At 32.2% G+C, this 21221-nt stretch overlaps 1 long non-coding RNA gene across 1 annotated transcript in view; it reads left to right on the top strand.

Moving 5' to 3' along the window:
- The window catches only part of LOC144290216 (uncharacterized), a 225641-nt gene that overhangs the window by 5103 nt on the left and 199317 nt on the right, over positions 1 to 21221 (top strand). The window contains exon 2 of the long non-coding RNA XR_013358002.1: positions 15096 to 15198. This is a non-coding gene — a long non-coding RNA (uncharacterized LOC144290216). The remainder of the gene's footprint in view (positions 1 to 15095; positions 15199 to 21221) is intronic.

Genomic DNA, 21221 nt, shown 5'->3' with positions numbered 1-21221 from the left:
GCACATGAGGGGTGGGGCAGAGAGAGAGAGAGAGAGAGAAAATCATGCAGACTCCCTCCCGTGTGGAGCCCAAACGCAGGGCTTGATCTCACAACTCTTGAGATCATGACCTGAGCCAAAATCAAGAGTTGGATGCTTAACCAACTGAGCCACCTGGGCACCCCTACTTTACTCTTTGAAGAATTTTTTTTCCAACTCAATAATTTGTGATTTTATCACATTTTCTATCTATTGAGTCATTTGGCAATTTACATCATTCTAGAAAAAGCAACTGCTGCTTCTATATTTTCATACTTAGTGGCTAGAAATTGTTCATGGGCTTTTTAAAAATGTGTCTTTTTCCTTTGAATAGTCCACATTCGTTTTGTTCTTAAATTTGAAATTATGGGGCACCTGGGTGGTTCATTCATTTAAGCCTCTGCCTTCAGCTCAGGTCATGATCCCAGAGTCCTGTGATTGAGTCCTGCATCAGACTCCATGCTGGATGGGGAGTCTGCTTCTTACCCTACCCACTCTGCTTCTGCTCTCTCTCAAATAAATAAAATCTTTAAAAATATTGAAATTATGACTCATTAATTTTTATGAATTTTGGTAAATGTCTACTTTGTGAAGGTTTTTAAAATCAACTTCTGGTTTTGTTTAATTTATAATTTTCTGCTCTTTATTATTTTCTTTCTTCTCAAGTAAAATTTATTTTGTTGTTCTTTTCCTAATTTCTTGAGTTGAAGACTTATGATTTTCTTAGGATTTCCATATCTCTATCAATAATTCTGGAGTGTCTCTTTAAGTTGTTAAACATGTTTATACATTTTTTATTTCTATATTATAGTTCATCCTAACTTAATTGAACCATGGCAAGAAATTCTGGTATATTTTATATCTACTATCTGCAATTCATGTATACTGTTTATATGCAACACATGGTCATTTTTTATAAATGTTCCCTACAGTACTCAAAATAATGTATATTTCATATGCATACACATGCATACACACACTGAAACTGGTTAATTTTGTTGATATTTTTGCATATTTAATTAGTTGATTAATTATTTTTAAATATTTTATTTATTTATTCATGAGAGGCACAGAGAAAGAGTCAGAGATATAGGCAGAGGGCACCACCCAGGTGCCCTTTAATGTCAGTTTTTCTTTAATATATTTTAAGGCAATAGTACTTCCTGTGTATAAGTATATAATGAAAATCTTATCTTCTTGCAGGAGCATTCATTTTATTATAAAGAATCATTCTGCTTTATCTATATTAAACATTTTATTTTAAGTTCTGGTTTATCTAATATTGATAATGCTACAGTTTGCTTGGTTACTATTTGGTAAAAATTCTGGAGTTCATATCACAGCTCAATTATTTATTAGCTGGAAGAATGAATAAATTTTAAAAATATTCTATACTCCATTTTCTTCTTCTGGACTAGAAAAATAAAAGAAAAGCTATCTCTTAGAGTTTTGGGGCTTAGGGGCAAAGTCAATAGATACTATATTTGTAGGGTATGTCTATTTCATCTCATTCATTGTTAACATTCATTTTATAAATGAAATAAATATTAATGAATATTAATAATCATGTTAAATGTTAAATAATATTATATTAAATACTATTTAAATTAAATATTATTATTTAATGTAAATTAAATATTATTATTTAACATTTCAATATATTCATGTTAAATGTTAAATAATGTTATTATTATTTAACATTTCATCTTAATAATGTTTTATTCCATTGGTTTTCTTTGATTTTTATTGCTTTAAGCAGCATATTGCTAGAATTTTTTTTTCTAAGAATGAGGGAAAATGTGACTTTTTTGATAATTTATTAATTTGTGTGTGTGAGAGAAAGTGCATGAGTTCAAGGAAGGGGCAGAGGGAGAGGAAGAAGCAGACTCCCTTCTTGAGTAGGGTGACAGATGTGAGAGGCTCAGTCCCAGGACCCTGAGATCATGACCTGAGCCAAAGACAGATGCTTAACCAACTGAGCCACCCAAGTACCCCTAGAATTTTTAAAAATATGTTATAATCTTTCCAATAATTGGTGAATTTAATTTGTGCCTATATTTAGAAGTCTTTGAAGTGTCCTCATAAATATCATTCCATTTCCTGTTGGAGGTATGGAAGAATGGAGAAATAAAATAATGTGCTAAAATCTGGTATTGAGGACACAGTTAAGTAAGACAACCAAGATGGGTTTCCTAACACTAAATCCTATAATTAGGTAAAATTCCCACCTAGAAATGACAGTATTTGTCTGGAATGGTTTATTCTTAATGACTGTGATAACTTTAAAAACAAAAACAAAAATAAAAAGGGCACAACCAAGGCGATCATGTTCAAATTATTCTTTGTAAGTAAAGAAAAATAAACAGGTTGAATGAGTACAGAAAAAGAAAAAACATATTTATTTATTTATATATTTTTAAAGATTTATTTACTTATTTAAGAGAGAGAGGGAGAAAGCATGCAAAGGGCAGGAGCAGAGGGAGAGGGAGAGAGAGTCTTAAGTAGACTCTAGACTGAGCGCAGAGTCCAACAGGAGGGTCTCGATCTCACAACCCTGAGATTATGAACTGATCTAAACCAGGAGTCAGAGGCTCACTGATTGCACCACCCAGGTGCTCCAAACATGTATATTCATAAGAACTGAACTACATTCACAGTTAAGGAATCATACCATGTGAAGAAGAAACATTCTCCTGAAATACCACTTGTTATGATTACTTTTTAAAATTATGTTATTTGACTTCATATTTATCATCATTTTGGTTTGTTAGATTTTTTTGTTTTTTTTAAGATTTTATTTATTTATTCATGAGAGACACATAGAAGACAAAGACACAGGCAGAGGGAGAAGCAGGCTCCATGCAGGGAACCTGATGTGTGACTTGATCCCGGATTTCCAGGATCACATCCTGGGCTGAGGGCGGCGCTAAACCACTGAGCCCCCCGGGCTGCCCTAGTTTGTTGGTTTTATCCCCATTCCCTTTTTTCTGTGTTATTAAACTCTCTATAATTCCCTATTAGTTTATCTTCTTGGTTAGAGCTTTGCATGGTATTTTAACTATTTACTCTTAAGTTGTAATTCTTTTTTTTTTTAAGTTGTAATTCTTTAAACAACTGAATTTAATATTAACTCTTAGTACTTACCTAAATATTTTTGTACAAAATTGTACTTTTTCTGTTCCTTTGTGAGAGAGCTTTAGCATATTTTGACCATTCTCTGACTACTGCCATTGTGTTGTAAGAGTTTTGTTTAAACATTTTCTTAAAAATAAAAAAAATATTTGCTGTTGTTGTGTTATTGCTGTTGACTTAATATGATCTGGGTGTGATAAATGCTTTGCATTTGCTTTCTTAAAAGTGTTTATATTTTACCCTCTTTTCTGGATGGAAAGTTGCCTGGTCTTAAAAACCTATATTGTCAGGGTTGTTTGGGGTTTTTTTTGGATTTTTTGTTTTTTTCAGTTGTTGTAATGTACATAGGTGTTGATGACAAGAATCTCACTATTCTAATTATAGTTACTCTTTTTCTCTCTGAAAGCTATTTAGACTTTAACTTTTGTATGATATTCATCAGTTTCATGCCAACATATCTATATTTTAAATACATCCTGATCAAAATTCCAAGTTCACTTTCATCCTACAAACACTTGACATTCTTTAATTCTGGAACATTCTTTTCATTTATCTCCTGATATATTGTGTTTCTTTCATTGACTTCTCATCTTATTCTTTTGGATACATGGTGGAATTTCTTTATCTTTCATGTCTCATAAAATATCTTTTTTAAATTTTTCAATAGAAGATTCTGAGTAAATTCCTCAATGTTAGCTTCCAATTTACTAAATTCCTCTTTGAGTCCAGAGAAAAGTTGTTTCATCCATTTTGTTTTCTTAAAATGTTTGAATTATTTCTTTTTTTAAAAAAGATAATCACTTGTTTTATTTTTACATTTGTCGTTTTGATTTCAAAATGTTCTGTCTACTTGTATTAGAAGTTGTCTCATTAATCATTTGAGTTTCTTTTTCAGGTGATTCAGTAAACTTATTCTCATCTGGAGAGAATCCATGTTTTGATTATTATTTTCATGGTTATGTTTCTTAGAACTAGATTTATTGATGTATTTTGGAATGTAGATTTTAATGCTCATTTCATTGGGGAGGATAGTCTTACTATTTTGTTCTTTCTTTCTCTCCCTATGCAGTCTCTTCTCCTTATCTAGCTTTTTTTGTCACTTCTACTTGACTCTTTTAGTACCTTTACACAGTTCTTACAATGTTTTCTTATATGATTGCAGCAATGTTAAACATGTGAATGATACACTCGCAGAGCATGCTAAAGGTTTAGCTCAGTCCTGTATAAGAGGATGTGCCTGTGTCCTATTACCTTCCTAGGTCTGTGGGTTTTTTAAAAACTATAATCTCAAGACTGGTAGTAATTGGTTTTATTTAATGACTGACTTCTTTCTTTTTTTCCTTCTGCAAGGAGAAAGCAACACAGTTCCTTGATTTCAGTAGTCTGATTCAACAATCTTTTTTATTCCAACCACAGCCTTCCACTTACCTTGTAAGGAATGAATACACAGTTACTCCAGATGAGGAACTCAGCCATAGTTTCATCTTCAGTTAAAGCTGTAGGTGCTGCTTTTGATTTTTGTGGTGCACATGGTCTACAAAGATTTTTCCTATTATGTAAGCCTGGCTAGGGTTTTTAATTTTATCTTTTTATATTTTATTTATGATTGTTATGTGTTTTGAAGAAAAGAAATTATTGGAACATAATCTCACTATCATCCTGCCTTGAAAATCAGCATAAAAACAATTGCCATTCATTATATGTGTGTGTGTGTGTGTGTGTGTGTGTGTGTGTGTGTGTATTGAAAGTGATAACTTTATAGAGAGGGGGAGAATCTTAAGTCAAAGCAGTAGTATTCAGTTGGCAAAAAGTCAATTTGTTGGTGAGGTGAGCAGCAAATTTCTGATTATTTTCTCAGTGTGTGCTATAGGCCTAGGCTTTTGACAAAGTTAAGTTATGGTGAAAGAAGGAAATAGATTCTTTTGTGTCCCATGAATCGCAGCTTTTAGTAGTATCTTATATTGCCTTGTTCATAATCTGATAATGAAAAGGAAATAAATTGTTCTCCGGAAATAAAATGTTTCAAAGATATACAACTTTTAGAATAGTAGTTGAAGTTGAGGAAGAGCTAATTTACCAGATGGCACCATTATACTCTCAAATAGTTCATTTGCCTCCAATGGATAATTTCTTTAACATTGGTTATTTCCACTCATTCTGATTAACAATACAGTTGAGACCTCTCTGCTTGACTGAACCATGTAAAAAAGAACCTTTGCTAAAATTCACAATGACTTTTATCATGGAGACCACAGAAAGTGGCTTAGTAACATAGGACTGTTGCTAAAATGGTTTATAACTCTTCCCTCTTCCTTCTCTGGAGATATTTGTAATCCCCTAAGAACCTTCTATTTTGGGACCCTGAGGTTATAATATACATTCATAAATTTGCCATACAGCAATTTTTGTTAAAGACTGAGAAAATGAGTAAGATATATGTTAAAAGTTAGACTTTTAGTGAAACCCTGATCAGTTCAGCATATAGCTCTGAAACGTAATTGCATTTAAAGTTTCTTGGCAATCTTAGAGTGAATGATAACATACCTTGGTTTAAAAACCAAATATTTTATTCTTCATGGTTTTATTCAGGATTTTATTGAATCTTACATAATCTACAATTCTTAATATTTTTGATTTTCTTGTTTATTCATCTACAGCAAATAAGATAGCAATATATAACAAGGAAAGAGAATAAGGAAGGTGCTAAAGAGGACAATGGAAAAAAAATGACAGGTTGCCAAAGAAAAGCCACAGCAAAATGATATTATAAAAGCTATTATTCATTAAGACAATATTATATTATATTTGAAGACTTCTATTAAAATGAATAGTAGAATTGGGGTGCCTAGCTGGCTCAGTTGATAGAGCATACAACTCTTGATCTCAGGGTTGTAAGTTTGAGCTTATACATTGGGTGTAGAGATTACTTAAAAATAAAATCTTTAAAATAAATAGTAAAATAGATGTGGAAGTTGAGAAACTTTCACAACAATGGAAAATTTTGAGGAAAAAAATGTTCAGCTAATAAGAGGATAAGTTTTTCATTAACATATCCCAGCAGGTGAGCCATGGCATAGGAGCATAGTATGAATAGGTTACAAGGATCCTAAGATAATCAACTGCTTAAAGTCTTGAGTAGTAGCCAGTAGTAGAACTGGAGCCAGTAGTAGAACTTCAAAGCCTATTTTCTTGTGCCAAAGCATCCTTGTCAATTTATCCCCTGTACTTTGAAATGAAAATATTGGAAATATTGTTCTGGATAATTTATAATAAAAAAAGGACCAAAAAATGCCAGAAAGATAATGCCATTAAGATTACTTAAATTAAAACTCCTTGGTGGCAGAAATTTATGAATCCATTGTGTCTATACTTAGAAGATGCCTCACATATAGATAGTTTGCAATAAGTATTTGTGAATGAATATTAGAGACAGCTAAAGGCAACAAATGTGGGACAAGCTGAAATTTAAAGAATAGAAATGAGTTAACTAGAAGAAAGGGGGAATTAAAATAATGGGCAATGACACAAGCAAAGTCATGGGAGAGATGAGGAGTAAGGGATATATATATACACACACACACACACATATGCAAGCAAGATTATGAAGAAATGTTGAAATGAAGGGATATTGGTACGCATATGTTTTAGTTAAAATAATACATCAGTGTAAATGATCACTTCTGGGCTAATGGAGAAAAAGCTAAATTTAGAACAAAGCACAGTAGAGTACCCTAACAGATGTAAGAATAATAAATTTGCTTTCATATATACTTATTATCTTTTATAAAAGGTTAATATCCCATATAACTTTATGAAATACAACATTAAAAAAATTTCAAAAGGAAAAATTAAGAAAATCACTTCTTACACTATAGATACCTGAGAAAAAAACCCAAAAGAGTAAGATTTTTTTATGTATTTACAAAAATTAACCAGAATCAACTACTGCCATTTTTTAAAAACAGAAATTCCTGGCCCCATCTCTTGAGAATGTGATTATGACTGGAGCCTAGTAACTGCTATATCTCACTAGGACTTTCTGATGATTAGTCATCTTAGGAAAATAGATTTCATGAAAAACTTCATAGGCATGAAAGTGGAGATTAGTTTTACTAGCAGCTAGTATTCACTATAAATGACATTCTTGAGAACTTCTTTTGAAAAACATAAGTCATAGCTGGAAGATAATCTAGGTCAAGACAACTATTCTTTTATTTTTTATAGACAACATTATGTGAATGCATTTCATATGACTCATTAACTCAAAACAAATATCAAATTCCAAGAACTTGTTCTCCTAGGCAGCAATTTATTTAAATATAAACATGAAGTATAGTATTAAAAATATCCTTAGTACATGCATTGGAAGTCACCTTATATTTATATTTTATAAATTCTATTACACATCCTGTTTTAGAACCCTGAACTTGTGCATGTGTGAATACCATGAACTTTCTTTTGACACAAACTGAATCACCTCCCTGGTGAACTCATTAACTTGAAAAGCCAACACTGGTTGGCCCAGCCAAATGATGTATTGTTGATTTTGCTTACTCTAAGTTATTTTGGTTTAATTATGAAGTTGTTTTCACTATAATAATATCTTTTGAAATCACTGAACCAAGAACCTTTCAGTAATGAAAGGAAAATTAATTACCTGCATGAAGCTATAAAAGTTTAAATTATTTAAAGAAAATTAGAAAATCGCCTATAGATAATGAGAAATGGTTTTAATGATCATGTTGAATTTTTAAGAAATTTTTTGGTGCTAAAGGCTAATTATCTATAAGCAGTCCAGAATTTAAGTTAAAGCTACTTTTACACATCACAAAACAGTGACATTTTGAGGGTTATTCACTAAATGATTACTTCTGATATTTTTAAGAGAATATGTACTTCAAAAAAAAAAAAAGAATATGTACTTCATTTTGATGACTTCCTCAAGTTCAGTGTAGTGACCTTAATCATACAGTTATCAACTTTCAAGGAGTCAGGTCTTAAGGTGACTTGCTTTATCTTGATTATTTATATTATGCAATTATGAGAATCATTAATGGTCTTTTCAGTATGATTGGCTTGAGTTCTTAAAATCCAAAACTTTGAACCTTTATTTTACATTGTATTTCTGTTATCTGACATCAGTGAAAGAAAAATGAGGCTTTTGAAAAGAATTCATTATAAATATTTCTTCTTGTTATAGTTACTCCATTTAACTGTTTCAGCCATATCAAAGGACAAGCCAGAATTACCATTTTTAGGATTTTTAAAGCCATAAAAGGTATTATGAGAAGCTTCATCATTTTTTGGTAACTGAACTGGAACTACTGCAGACATTTAATATATCCAATAAAAGTGTGGATAAAATGAAAGCACTACCATAGTAATATATAACTAGAAACTAACATTTCAACGACTTCTTCAAGTACTGACTATAACATCAATTGCAGAAAAACGGTCTTAACAGCTCATCAGGCAGCTAGAAAAGGGAAATTTCTAAAATAATTTTGTACATTATTCTCAGGTATTAGCCATTAATAAAGTGGCAAGCCTTTCTCAGTGTAGAAAAGATTTAGAGACTCACTTATAAAAATAGGGTTATTTAGATTTCAACAACTCAGAATTACCTTTTAGTCTCTTTTTCTGAAAACATTCTACAAATTTTACTTGTTTTAAAGGATAGCTGTCATTACAAGTTTTAGGAATATAGGTATGTAATTAAATTTGACTAATTTTATGTCTAATAACATTTTAGGGAGACGTTTCACTTTTTAAAATATGAATATAAATGAGGATTAATTAATCAAAAACTAAGGCAAACTTTGTAATTTTTTAAAATTTTATTTATATATTTAAGAGAGGGAACAAGAGGGAGAAGCAGACTTCCCACTGAGCAGGGAGCCCAACTCTAGGCTCCATCCCAGGACCCTGGGATCATGACCTGACCCGAAGAGTCAGGCTCAGACACTTAACCAACTGAGCCACCCAGGTACCCTGGCAAACTTTGATTAATGATAAAATACATTTTATAAATCATTAGATTTTGATTTTTTAAAAAAGATTTTATTTATTTATTCATGAGAGACACAGATTGAGAGAGAGAGAGGCCGAGACACAGGCAGAGGAAGAAGCAGGCTCCATGCAAGGAGCCCGATGTGGGACTCGATCCTAGGTCTCCAGGATCACGCCCTGGGCCGAAGGTAGGCACTAAACCACTGAGCCACCCAGGCATTCCCTAGATTTTGATTTCCTATAACTAACATTGAATAATTATCATAGTTTTATAGTATATTACTATAACCACTCATATTTTATACCAGTAAGTATTTATTATTTCAGATCATAGGGTTTCTGAAGCCCTATCTTATGCAGAATTTTAGAACTACTCTGAACCCTTAAATCAATCAATCTTTCTCACACACACACACACACACACACTCAACATTCTAAACCTTATAAAAGCTGCCAAAGGAATCATTTAAAGCCAAGTATGCATTCCTTTATTTGTATTGAGGACACACAAAATGAATGATGCTAACTGAAAAAATATTGTTTTGTCACAATGAAATATGCCCTCATTTTTTGTCTCTCCCCACACCCCCTAAAAGAAACTACAAGCATAACTCTCACAAAAGGGATTTAAAGATTGTGGAGGGAATGGAGAGAGGTGACATCCATCTGTAAATTCATTTAAATACTTTGTATTCTTTAAAATAAAACTGTAAGACAGATGTATCATACAGAGATTGCTACAAATACAAATTAGTGACATTTTGTATGTGTTAAATCTTAAGTGATGGTTACTACACAATTCTCATTACCATCCCTTGTCTATCAGAAGTTTTTCTAAATCTCTATAACTTTATTTGGTTTTATTCCCACTGGTATGCATTCTGAGAATTGCTTTTATAAGCCAGTTTTTCCATCCAATGCCATCTCACCTTATGGCTAATAATCTTTGGAGCATAATGTCAAGTCCTTCCATGGTTCCAGAGGATGAAAGTAATTTGGCCATCATATAGAGAAACATGCATTTTTGTCTATTCTCAGTGGGTTTACAGATTGGTCCTACTTTTTTGGAGGGTGACTTGCAACTTCTATCAAAATTGAAAACCCACGTACTCTTTAAACCAGCAATTCCATGCCGAGGATTTCATCAAAGTGTTAAAGTTACATATACGTGACAGTGTGTGCATAACAATATTTTATTATATTCCATTATGGCAGTAAAAAATATAAAGGAATTTAAATGCAGTAAAGACCTGGTTAAATAAATTATGGTTATCCATACAACAACTTACCATATAATTCATTTTTAAAAACTCAAGCTGTCAGTGTTTGTATTTCTGTCAAAAAGAGATTTACATATTCTCAGTAAGAAATTCTCACCATTGAATTCCTCAAAAAAAAAAAAAAAAGAGAGAAAATACATGCAGATTCACTCTTAAAGTGTAGTCCAAATTCTCACTGCCTTACTTCAGTCAATTTTTATTCATTTTGACTCACCAATTGGATATTTTTATAAAAATACATCAGCTTCAATAAATTACTTGGTCTACACAATGACTAAAGATGTCAGTAACGTGATTTTCATCTTCAACAAATTAGCTAAAAATGTGGAAATCGATTTGCAATCATTTCAAATTATATGACTTACTCTTTTAGGGTATGGTATCCAAAAATGGTAATTTGAAATTTGCAAATGGCTTGTTTGTGAATCTTACTAAAATATATTGTTTATGAATCTTTACTCTTTATATTTTGTGATAAATATGCTATTCTAGTTTTCTTTTTTTCTTGGTGCTTTCTAATGGTTTCTTATGTATTATTTCTTTCAAATCTCACAGCAAGTATGTAGATAAAGTATTATCATTCCTAAATATTCAGGAGAGAACTATGATTCAGCTTGATAAGGTAATTAGAGGATCACCTACAATCAGTATGCTAAAGGAAAATTCTGAGTTTTGGCCTTATGTAGACTTTACTTCCAGTGCTGTAAATAATTTACCACATCCACTACAACTCTGGTTTACCCTGATTTGACCCTCATTCTATTAGCACAATTTCTCCATCTTTTTTACTGGATTATTTAACCACTCTAGACACAATGTGTATCAATTCATGTACCTGGAGACTTGCTTAATTTTCAAAGTTTGGGTGGGATGGATAATTTGTTATTCTGGGAATAATTCTCTCTCTCTCTCTCTCTTTCTCTCTCTCTCACTCTGTGTGTGTGTGTGTGTGTGTGTGTGTCTCCATCCCTCTCTCACTCTTCCCTTCTCCCTCCATTTGACTCCCTCCTTTGGTGTGCCTTTGTGCTTGTTTGTGTGTGTCCCTCTCTCTCTCTGTCTCTGTCTTTCCATTTCTCCTGGCCATCTTGCATCTACATTCTATATTTTCTCCACATCAAGGTGAAGTAGTTAGTGGTATGTAAGTGTGTTTGTGTGAACTTATATGGGTAAGAAGTGTGCTGAGGAGATTGTTGTTTTGGAGTGTTCTTTCAGAAAGCATCTCTCACCTCTTATTTCAGGTTAAACCTGAAAACAGATCCTCTATTGAATAGAAAAATAGATACTAATACTGAACTTAGTAAGCAACAAGCTCTAATGGTTTTCAATGATGTTTTTATTTAAAATTTTGCATGGCTACTTTTTTTTAACTAAAATATCCCTGAAACCTCAGTGGACTATAGCTATGAGTCCAAAACTTTGCTAGTCATGAGAAAAACAACATAAATGTAGACTTAATGGATATCAGCATAAAACTAATTAATCACAAGCTCTGTGAGATGACTCTCTGGAATCTCTGCATTTTAAAAACACTCCTAATTGATTCTCATAAATATATAATTTTGAAGTCTACTAGTCAGAGTAATACTGAAATGCTGTTGATTCTCAGTGTGTGTAGAACATGTAAGTTTGAACTTACTTTCATTTAGGAGAACATTGATTGTATTTTGCCCTTTGTTACACTGTCTGTCCAATTACACTATAACTGTCTTTAGCTGCCTAGAACACCCTTTCTTATAATGCATACCTTAAAAAGTCTTTGAGAATGCCACTTCTTATTTCCTAATTTCACTGGTAAAATTTACTATTAACTGACAATGTAGTCTGTACATGGAAAAGAAAAAACTTCAGTCTCATTTTTCTTCTCTCTGTCCAAATATTCTGAAAAATCATTGAAATTTTGCATGAAAACCTTCAAGCCAAGGTTTGGGTGGGATGGATATGAGTCACAGAAAACAGGTTAGGCCTCATATGAAATTGTTATGAATTATTATGCAATGATTCCAAAGGCTGACTGATCCTTTTTCTGTTTTCTTTACACCATCATATCATTCTACTGGTCAGGAGAATTTAGGAATAGTTTTCATCTATCTCAAAGTATGTGCATCTAGATGGCCACTGATCTCTTGGTTTCTGGACATTGTATAAATCCTTAAACAAACACTACTGTCCATCAAAGATACAAAATGTCATATACTTTTGCCCTAAGGGATAATAGAAGTCAAATTTCCACTCATTCTATTTCTAACTATGTGTCTTAGGTATCCAAACTTTCTCTACATCCTGAGTGTCTAGGAAAGTCTAGAAGTGGAGTCCATCAATTAAAGCTAGTACCTTCTTTCCTGACTCATTCCAACAGCCACCTTACAAGTCTGACCTCTCCTTTTTTTGCATTGAGCTAACACTTTGAGGAATTATTTAAACTTGAACATTGATTATACTGAAAACAAACAGATCTTGTCCAGACCACCATATTCTAATCCCTGGAATTTTTTGCCCTTAGACTTAATGTGTGCCTAGAATGAGATTGTTCATTTGGGCTTTGATGTTTGACTATGCCTTGGCTTACAGCTTCATCCCACAGTGGTCACCCTCTAGCTCGGAAGGATTGGTTTATTTCAAGCTCTGTTATATGTAAGCCTTGCCACATTCTAAACCCCTTTTAAAATGGAGTGCTGATGTGGTGATTTCACAGAGTCTTTGGGAGTGAATTCAAAGAAATAAGCTCTTAAAAGTATACTTCATTAAATCAATGTTATTGGCTCAGTCATTTGTATAATCATCTTTAAATATAAACCAATTCCATTCCATTTTGAAAGTTCTCATCAATAGAGCACAGAATTAACTTTGTAGAAGTTATTCTAAGATAATACTTCTAAGTTTAGCATAAATGAAATCACAAATGAAATATTTCTTCTCTTTCTGGTTGAAATATTGTTTTCCTTGGGTGATATGTTATAAAAACAAGTAAAATGACTTAAGAACTTTTGGCATTGGATTTATGGTTTGAAAAACAAATGGCACTACCACCTTTTGAACTATACCATAGAAGTGAGCAGTGCACACATGAGCACACACATGCACAAATGCATGAATGCTGATGCATACTTACTTTCCTGACTTTGTCATGCCAGAAGTAGTAAGTTAATTATGGACTGCAGGATAGAAAGGACTGTGAGGCAAAAGATTTTGTCAATTGAAGAATAATCATTTCAATTGTATTTAATACGGAATAGAAAAAATAGTTTTTTCAAAGGTTCTAGTACCTACCTCCTAGAAATATCAATTAGCTGAGCTTTAATAAGGAGTTCTCAGCTAAATCTCTTATTACTATCTAACTTAATGAAATAAATGGTTATAATGATGAAAAGTATAAGAAGACTAGAAAATTATTTAGTTTTGTAAAATGTACTTCATATCAGTGAGAAATGGAGCAATAGTGACTAGGAGAATCTAAAATGTGCCATTAAAGTTATGGAAATTGATGTAAATGAACTCAAGATTGATGTAAATTTTTACTTTCTGTGATAAAATCTCCAGGAAGTGTGTAAGTGTAATTTATTTCAGTAAGACTATTTTTAATTAGGTAATTATTTTGAGGATTCTTGAATAGATTAAATGAAGTAATGTATATGAAGACACTGGTAGATGATAAGCTTTTAAAAATATCAATTATTTTGTCTTAAAACATTGCAATTGTTATATTTGGATGATATCTCTTACTTTTCAAATCAACTATAAATGCTTATTTGAGCCTCATGATAATCATGTGAAATAGACATTGCAGATTTTATTTTTCTAAGGCTGAAATCAATAATCAATTAAATGGCAACACTGGTCAGAACTCATATGTGCTGACTGCAAATTTTATGGCCCTTTTCTTCAAGTACCCTTTACCTTTGCTTTTTATTGGTCATTTAGGAATACTTTCTCTACTTAACAGTAGTAGAAGAATGAAAAATACTGATGTTATATCTTTAGGCTTAACACTTTATTGTTTTTCTTGAAAATATAAATGTCATGATGAAGAGGATATTATTTTATATATTTAAAAAGAAAGGGAGAACAGAGGCACCTGGGTGGCTCAGTTGGTTAAACATCCGACTGTTGATTTTGGGTCAGGTCATGATCTCAGGGTTATGAGATCAGGCCCCATGTCAGGCTCTGCACTGCAAGTGGAGCCTGCTTGATACTCTCTTCCCCTCACTTCCCCGCTGCTTGCTATTTCTCTGTCTCTCTCAAAAAGTAATAATAATTATTAATAATAATAATAATAAATAAATAAAAACAAAAAGGACAGTGGTCAGTATGATAACCTATCACCTTAATTGCTTCCCTTCCTTCCTTAATTTATTTTGTCCCTCACTCTCTACTGTATTGGGATCAGACCTTCCAAGTAAAAATTCAACTCTTAACTCACGCCCAAAGTTCTATTCTCTAGGGAATCTTGACCAAGTGAAGGCAACTGAAGGAATTAATATATTTAGAACACCTATTTTGTACCATCTATTTTGTTAAGTAACATATAACAATGAAACAAAAAATTTTAGTATAATCATAGACATATAAAGTGGTACCACTAATATAAGATCTTAGAGTTTCTTTTTTCATCCATTATAGTAGTGTTTTCTTTTTATTTCTTTTTTCTTTTTTTTCCAGCCATTTGCTTCTAACAAAGTCCTTCTTATGATCAAGAGCATCTTGTGACCAGAGGCCTTGAGTGGTTCAAGGAAAAGCAGAAGTATTTGGATGTACTACTCAGGTAAACTATAAGTGGTATGAAATTTTACCTAGTATTACCATAGTGCTTTGTGAATCTTTCTCTTCGGATTCTAGTAAACCCATTGAGGAAATTATCTACTTGTTACACATGGCATCACAGTACCACTAAGCACTCTCTAGAGACTGCTTTAAGTGTATAAAAGTAATGCAATTACATATAATTTCTCTAGCTTCTCTGAATTTGGAAATACGGTAAGTGTATCACATGCTCAGGTCTGATCCTGCTTAATGTAAAAAAATAGATTTGATAAATTAGAGGTCATTGTTGGCCTTATTGAAGATACAGTTTAGGAGAGAGGGTCAGAAGCCCATTAAATATTCATATTTTTTTCTTTTTGTACAAGTCATTTCATAGCTTCAGTCATTTTAATTAGGTTTCACTTATGCACCCTAATTTTTTTGATTTGAGCTCCTAGAGAAGCAAAGTCTTAGAATTATAGTATTTACTATAAAAATATGCCATTAGGTACTATTTCACCTTCGGTAGTATCCCTAAAAAAGTTCTCAGCTATTGGTTTAGATTTTAATGTTAGATTAATGTCTTCAAAGATTAGTTCAAGTGAATAACAATCTGTCTTAAAAAAGAATATTAGGGGGGCACCTGGGTGACACAGTCAAGTGGCTGAATCTTGGTTTCAACTCAGTCATGATTTTAGGGTCCTGGAATCGAGCCCTATATTGGGCTCTGAGCTTATTGCAGAGTCTGCTTGAGACTCTTTCTCCCCTTCATTCTGCCCCTGTCCCACTTGAGCTCTCTCTCTCTCTCTTGCTCTTTCTCAAATACATGAAATCTTTAAATTTGTTTTTATTTTAAAGAATATTTTGTTTATTAAGTTTAATATCACTTGCACATGAACCATTTGTTAACTGTGAAGATGTTTTAAGTTCTTCCAGGAGGCTGACATTTTAGTGTCCAAAAGAACTTAACATTTATTTACTATTACCTAGAATTTGTAAAAATAGAAATTACTAATGGTAGCAAATGAAGTAATTTGATTTCTTGTAAAGGATAATTTTTCCATTATAGAAGTCAAAATTCTATATCCTTTGACTAAATTATTATTTTATCTCAATACCTAAAATGTTTCTATTTATTTTATAGTAAGAAAGTTAAATAATCAACCTCATCTGCTTGTCTGAACATTTAAGAAAACCTATGACTAAAATCACATTTACTTTAACAGTCTGCCATACATATACTCTGATAGGCACTAGAGCCATATGCAAAATGAGGATTGTAGAGGTAGTCCCTATTTTCACAACATATGTTTCTGAATCTTGTTCCATAAAGTACTCAGTATAAAGTGGATCACATGACCCCAGAAGAATAGAATCAAAAATCAAAATTTGTATTATTGGCCTTATATCAAATATGCATACATAAATTTATCATAGATAAGCAATGTCTACCAAAAAGCAAGTCAAAATTTTAAAAACAACCAAAGCATCTTTTCTTATTTTTTTTTTTGCATCTTTTCTTAAAAAATAATAATTTTTATTCTTTCTACTCCATAAATTTACTCTAACAAAGGAATATATAAAATGTATCAATAGATACATAATGCTTAAAAACAATTCTACTATTTAATAAATTCACTTCAGTATAGTTAACCATAATGTCAAGAATAATTTTGTACTCTTATTATGCCAATAAAGTTTATTGAAAATAACATATAAGCAAGACACAACTCCATAATTCAGAGACTTCGTAGTTTATATAGTCTTTTATGAAGAAATTTGATGACTATTAAAAGAAAGGCAACAGAAGCAGCCATAGGAAAGAAATTAAAATAAAATTTGAGATCATTTTTAATAAAATATTCCTGAAGTGAAAAAGAGTAATCAGAACTCTTCTAGTGAATTTATGTAAAACTATTCCCTGCAATTCCCACTTGTTACTCAAGAGAAATATTGTGTATTGGTAAACTTTGAGAGAATGAAGCCAGTGAACACTGAAATAAATATTTTTAAAAAGGAATTATAAAATGAATAAAAACAAAAATACAAGTCACAAACAGTGATTTTTTTAGACAAATATACCATGACAGTTCTTTCACTAACTTTCTCTCCCCTCATTGTGATCATCTCTTTTCAACACTCGTTGAAGTCAACATCTCTTTTCAACACTCGTTGAAGTCACCATTCACATGATACTGTGTTCATATTTTTCTTAACAAAGAGGTATACCTAGTTTTGCTGTGCTATGCTTTATTGTGCCTCACAGATCCTGCGTTTTTATAAATTGAAAGTTTGTGGAAACTCTTGTCAAGCAAATCTATCTACCATTTTCCAACTGCATTTGCTCACTTTATGTCTCTGCCACATTTTGGCAATTCTCACAATATTTCAAACTTTTTCACTAAAAGCTCAGATGAGGGTTAGTATTTTTTAGCAATAAAGTATTTTTTAATTAAGATGTATACACCGATTTTTAAATATAGTACATTGTTTAATAAACTTAATAGCCTGCTTAATAGATGATAGTACAGTGTCAACATAACTTTTATATGCCCATGGAAGCCAAAGAATTAATTTGATTCTCTTTATTGAGATATTCACTTTATCACGGAACTCTGGAATGGAACTTAGAATATTTGTAAGGTACACCTGTATGAACTGTTACCCAAAAACCATACAGACTTAATGAGACAAGTATGGTGTTTCATATTTCCATTTAAAAGTAAAAATAAATATTTTTTTTAACTTTAGAAGCAGCAGATAATCATTGAAGAGTATCTGGAAAATACTGAAAATATATGTTACAAAATTTAAAAAATCATTTATAACTACCATTAGATATCCATTATTAATGTTTTGGTGCGTTAACTTGTCAGTTTCATAGGAATGGTTAAATATATACCAGTAATTTTTCAAATGGAGAACACAAAGACTTATAATGAAATTTTATGGACATGTATTAAAAGTCCAACTTCTAATTTTATTTATTTTTTTTATTTTTTTATTTTTGTGTTTCTTTTTCTCTTTTTTTTTTTTTTTTTTTATTGGTGTTCAATTTACTAACATACAGAATAACACCCAGTGCCCGTCACTCATTCACTCCCACCCCCCGTCAACTTCTAATTTTAGTCCTTACAGGAAATTAATTTTAGTTTTCCTGCCTTATGAATGCCTTTGTATGGGTGACACATACGGCTGGGGAATTTTCAATTAATGTTGTAAGTTCTTTAGCATGTTATCAGAACATGGAAAATCCATTATTCCATGATTTTAAAATACCCTTAATGAATTTTGAAGTGTACAATGTCATGTTGTTAACCATAGGCACTATATTGTACAACAGATCTCTAGAACTTATCCATCTAGCATAACTAGAACTTTAAATTCATTCAACAACAGCTTCCCACTTCCCCCGTCTCTCAACCTCTTCTACTCTCTGCTTCTATGAGTGTTACTTTTTAGATTCCATGTATGAATGAGATGCACTATATGTCTTTCTGTATCTGGGTTATTAACTTGGCTGCTATGGAAAATACTGCAATGAACATTGGAATCCCAAGGTAGTACTCTTGATTCCCAAAAGTCAATTCCAGTTATCACTATTTTACCATCTTAGAAAATAGCATATATAATAAACGCACACAAATCAATAGGAATCACCCTTTGTTCTTCACTTTCACTCAGTTCCTCCATCTATCTAATCCTACAGGGAATCATAGTATACTAACTCCAAAATAAATCCTTACTCTGTCCAATTCTCTCCATTTCTACGTCTCTAAAATTATTTTACCTGAAACACTGTAACAGCTCCCTAAAGCATTCTCTTTATAGTTTTGATCTCCAGTAAAATCATTAAAAGGTAAAATTAACTGAGTGATTTTCTTTGCCATCTTCACAAATAGAATGGAATTTCTTTGTCTCATACACTGCTGTATCTTCAGTATTTAGAACTGTAACTGGATGATAGAGTGTTCTCAATAAATATAAATTCACGAATGAGATATTTTAAGGAGAATTGAGCAATGCATTGATTCCTGGAAACATCTGAACAAATGAATCCTACTCCTTTCAGCAAGATGTAAAAGTTGTGTCCTTTCACAGGGTTGGTTTTGTAAACAAATTGAATTATTTATTTATTTGACTAATGTGGCCAAAGAAGAGTGATAACATATCAAATGGAAAGTGAGTGATAGATAGGGAAAGAGTTAGATGCAGACAGACAAACGGTCTAGTAAAATGGAAAAAGCTAGACAATTAGTTGGGAGTAAGGTAAAATTTATGTTTAGATTTGTTCATTTATCCTGAACACAAAGGGGACCAGAGAACCAAGCAAAGAAGCTGGGAACTAAAATAGATAATAAGAGGGAAGGACAGAATAGAGACAGAATAGGGGAGTATATATCTCAGATGCTAAACTAATATATAAGCAAAGGTACACTTGAGTAAGGCACATGCGCACCTGAATTATTTTGACCAAAGGGAATATACCATACTTTTCTTCAGTTATGTGATATTTTCAAAGCCTGAATCCATTGAGATATCAGATAATATAATAGAAGGAATTTTGAATTCAAGAATTTCATTTCTGGAAATGTTTTTTACATAACTTATAAATGATAATAACAATGATGACATAAATTTAGATATACAGAGACATTTAAAATTTACTGTTTGTATCCATAGTTAGAGAATTTCTCCTACTATTCACTGTGTTGTGAAAATCTGTCTCCTGTATTTTGTTTTCCTGAACATATTTTTGCCCTCTACACTAATACAGAAGGCTTCTTATGTGTGGCAAGTATTCAAATATCTAATAATAACTATCTTAACTCATAATGAATAAGATAATTGCCAGGGTAAGTATCTGATAATCCCACTCATCCCAGTCCTTTTGTAATATATGTAACAACACTCAGTAGTCTGGTTATTATATTCTATGATTTAGCTTTTCAAAATACCTAGAAAATGTTACACCAAAATGTACACAACATTCCAGGTACACACCTAAAACTAAGCTATTCAATCCCTTAATCTGAATATTATATTTATAAATTCTTTTATCATTCTTTTAGTTTGGCGAGGGATAGTGATAAAAGCATTGCCCAAAGCTTTTTCACTGGAACCGTTTTCTTAACAAAAAAAAAAAAAAAAAAAAAGATTTATTTTTTTTAAAGATTTTTATTTATTTATTCACGAGAATACACAGAAAGGAGAGAGAGAGAGTCAGAGACACAGGCAGAGGGAGAAGCAGGCTCCATGCAGGGAGCCCGACGCGGGACCGATCCCGAGTCTCCAGCATCACGCCCTGGGCTGAAGGAGGCACTAAACCGCCGAGCCACCCGGGCTGCCCTATTTTATTTATTTATTTAGCTGAGATCTGTGCTGAGCATGCAGCCAATGCTGGACTCTATCTCATGACATTGAGATCATGACCTGAGCCAAAATCAAGAGTCAGATGCTTAACTAACTGAACCACCCAGGCACCCCTCACTTTAACTTCTGTGTCAAGTCTTCCACTTGTGTGGTTAAATTTAGAAATGAAAGTGAAATTTTGAATTCATTCTCAAAATTATCATATTGGTTTCAGTACATTAGAAAGTTCCAATATGCAGTTCTCTCATCTAACATATCAGAAAGAATACAAAGAAGTAACTGATTTTAAAAATATTTGATTATTGGGCAGCTGGGGTGGCTCGGTAGTTTAGCGCCGCCTTCAGCCCAGGGCGCGATCCTGGAGACCCGGGATCGAGTCCCACGTCAGGCTTCCTGCATGGAGCCTGCTTCTCCCTCTGCTTGTGTCTCTGTCTCTGTCTCTCCTCTCTGTCTCTCATGAATAAATAAATAAAATCTTTAAAAATATATTTGATTATTAAATCACTAATGCAAAATTTTTATTTCTGTAATCAACTTATAGCACTTATTTCATATAAAATATCTAAGATAATAAATTTGAAGAAGTATTTTATAATTCAATTAAATTATCTGTTTTCAATTTTAGGCTGCTTCTGAAATGTAATTTCATCTTTACTAATTAATATATAAAAC

This window comes from Canis aureus, chromosome 2 (genome assembly GCF_053574225.1).
Source record: "Canis aureus isolate CA01 chromosome 2, VMU_Caureus_v.1.0, whole genome shotgun sequence".
Lineage (NCBI taxonomy): Eukaryota > Metazoa > Chordata > Mammalia > Carnivora > Canidae > Canis > Canis aureus.
Note: the sequence above shows the minus strand (reverse complement) of the source record. Positions and strands in the feature narration are given on the sequence as shown.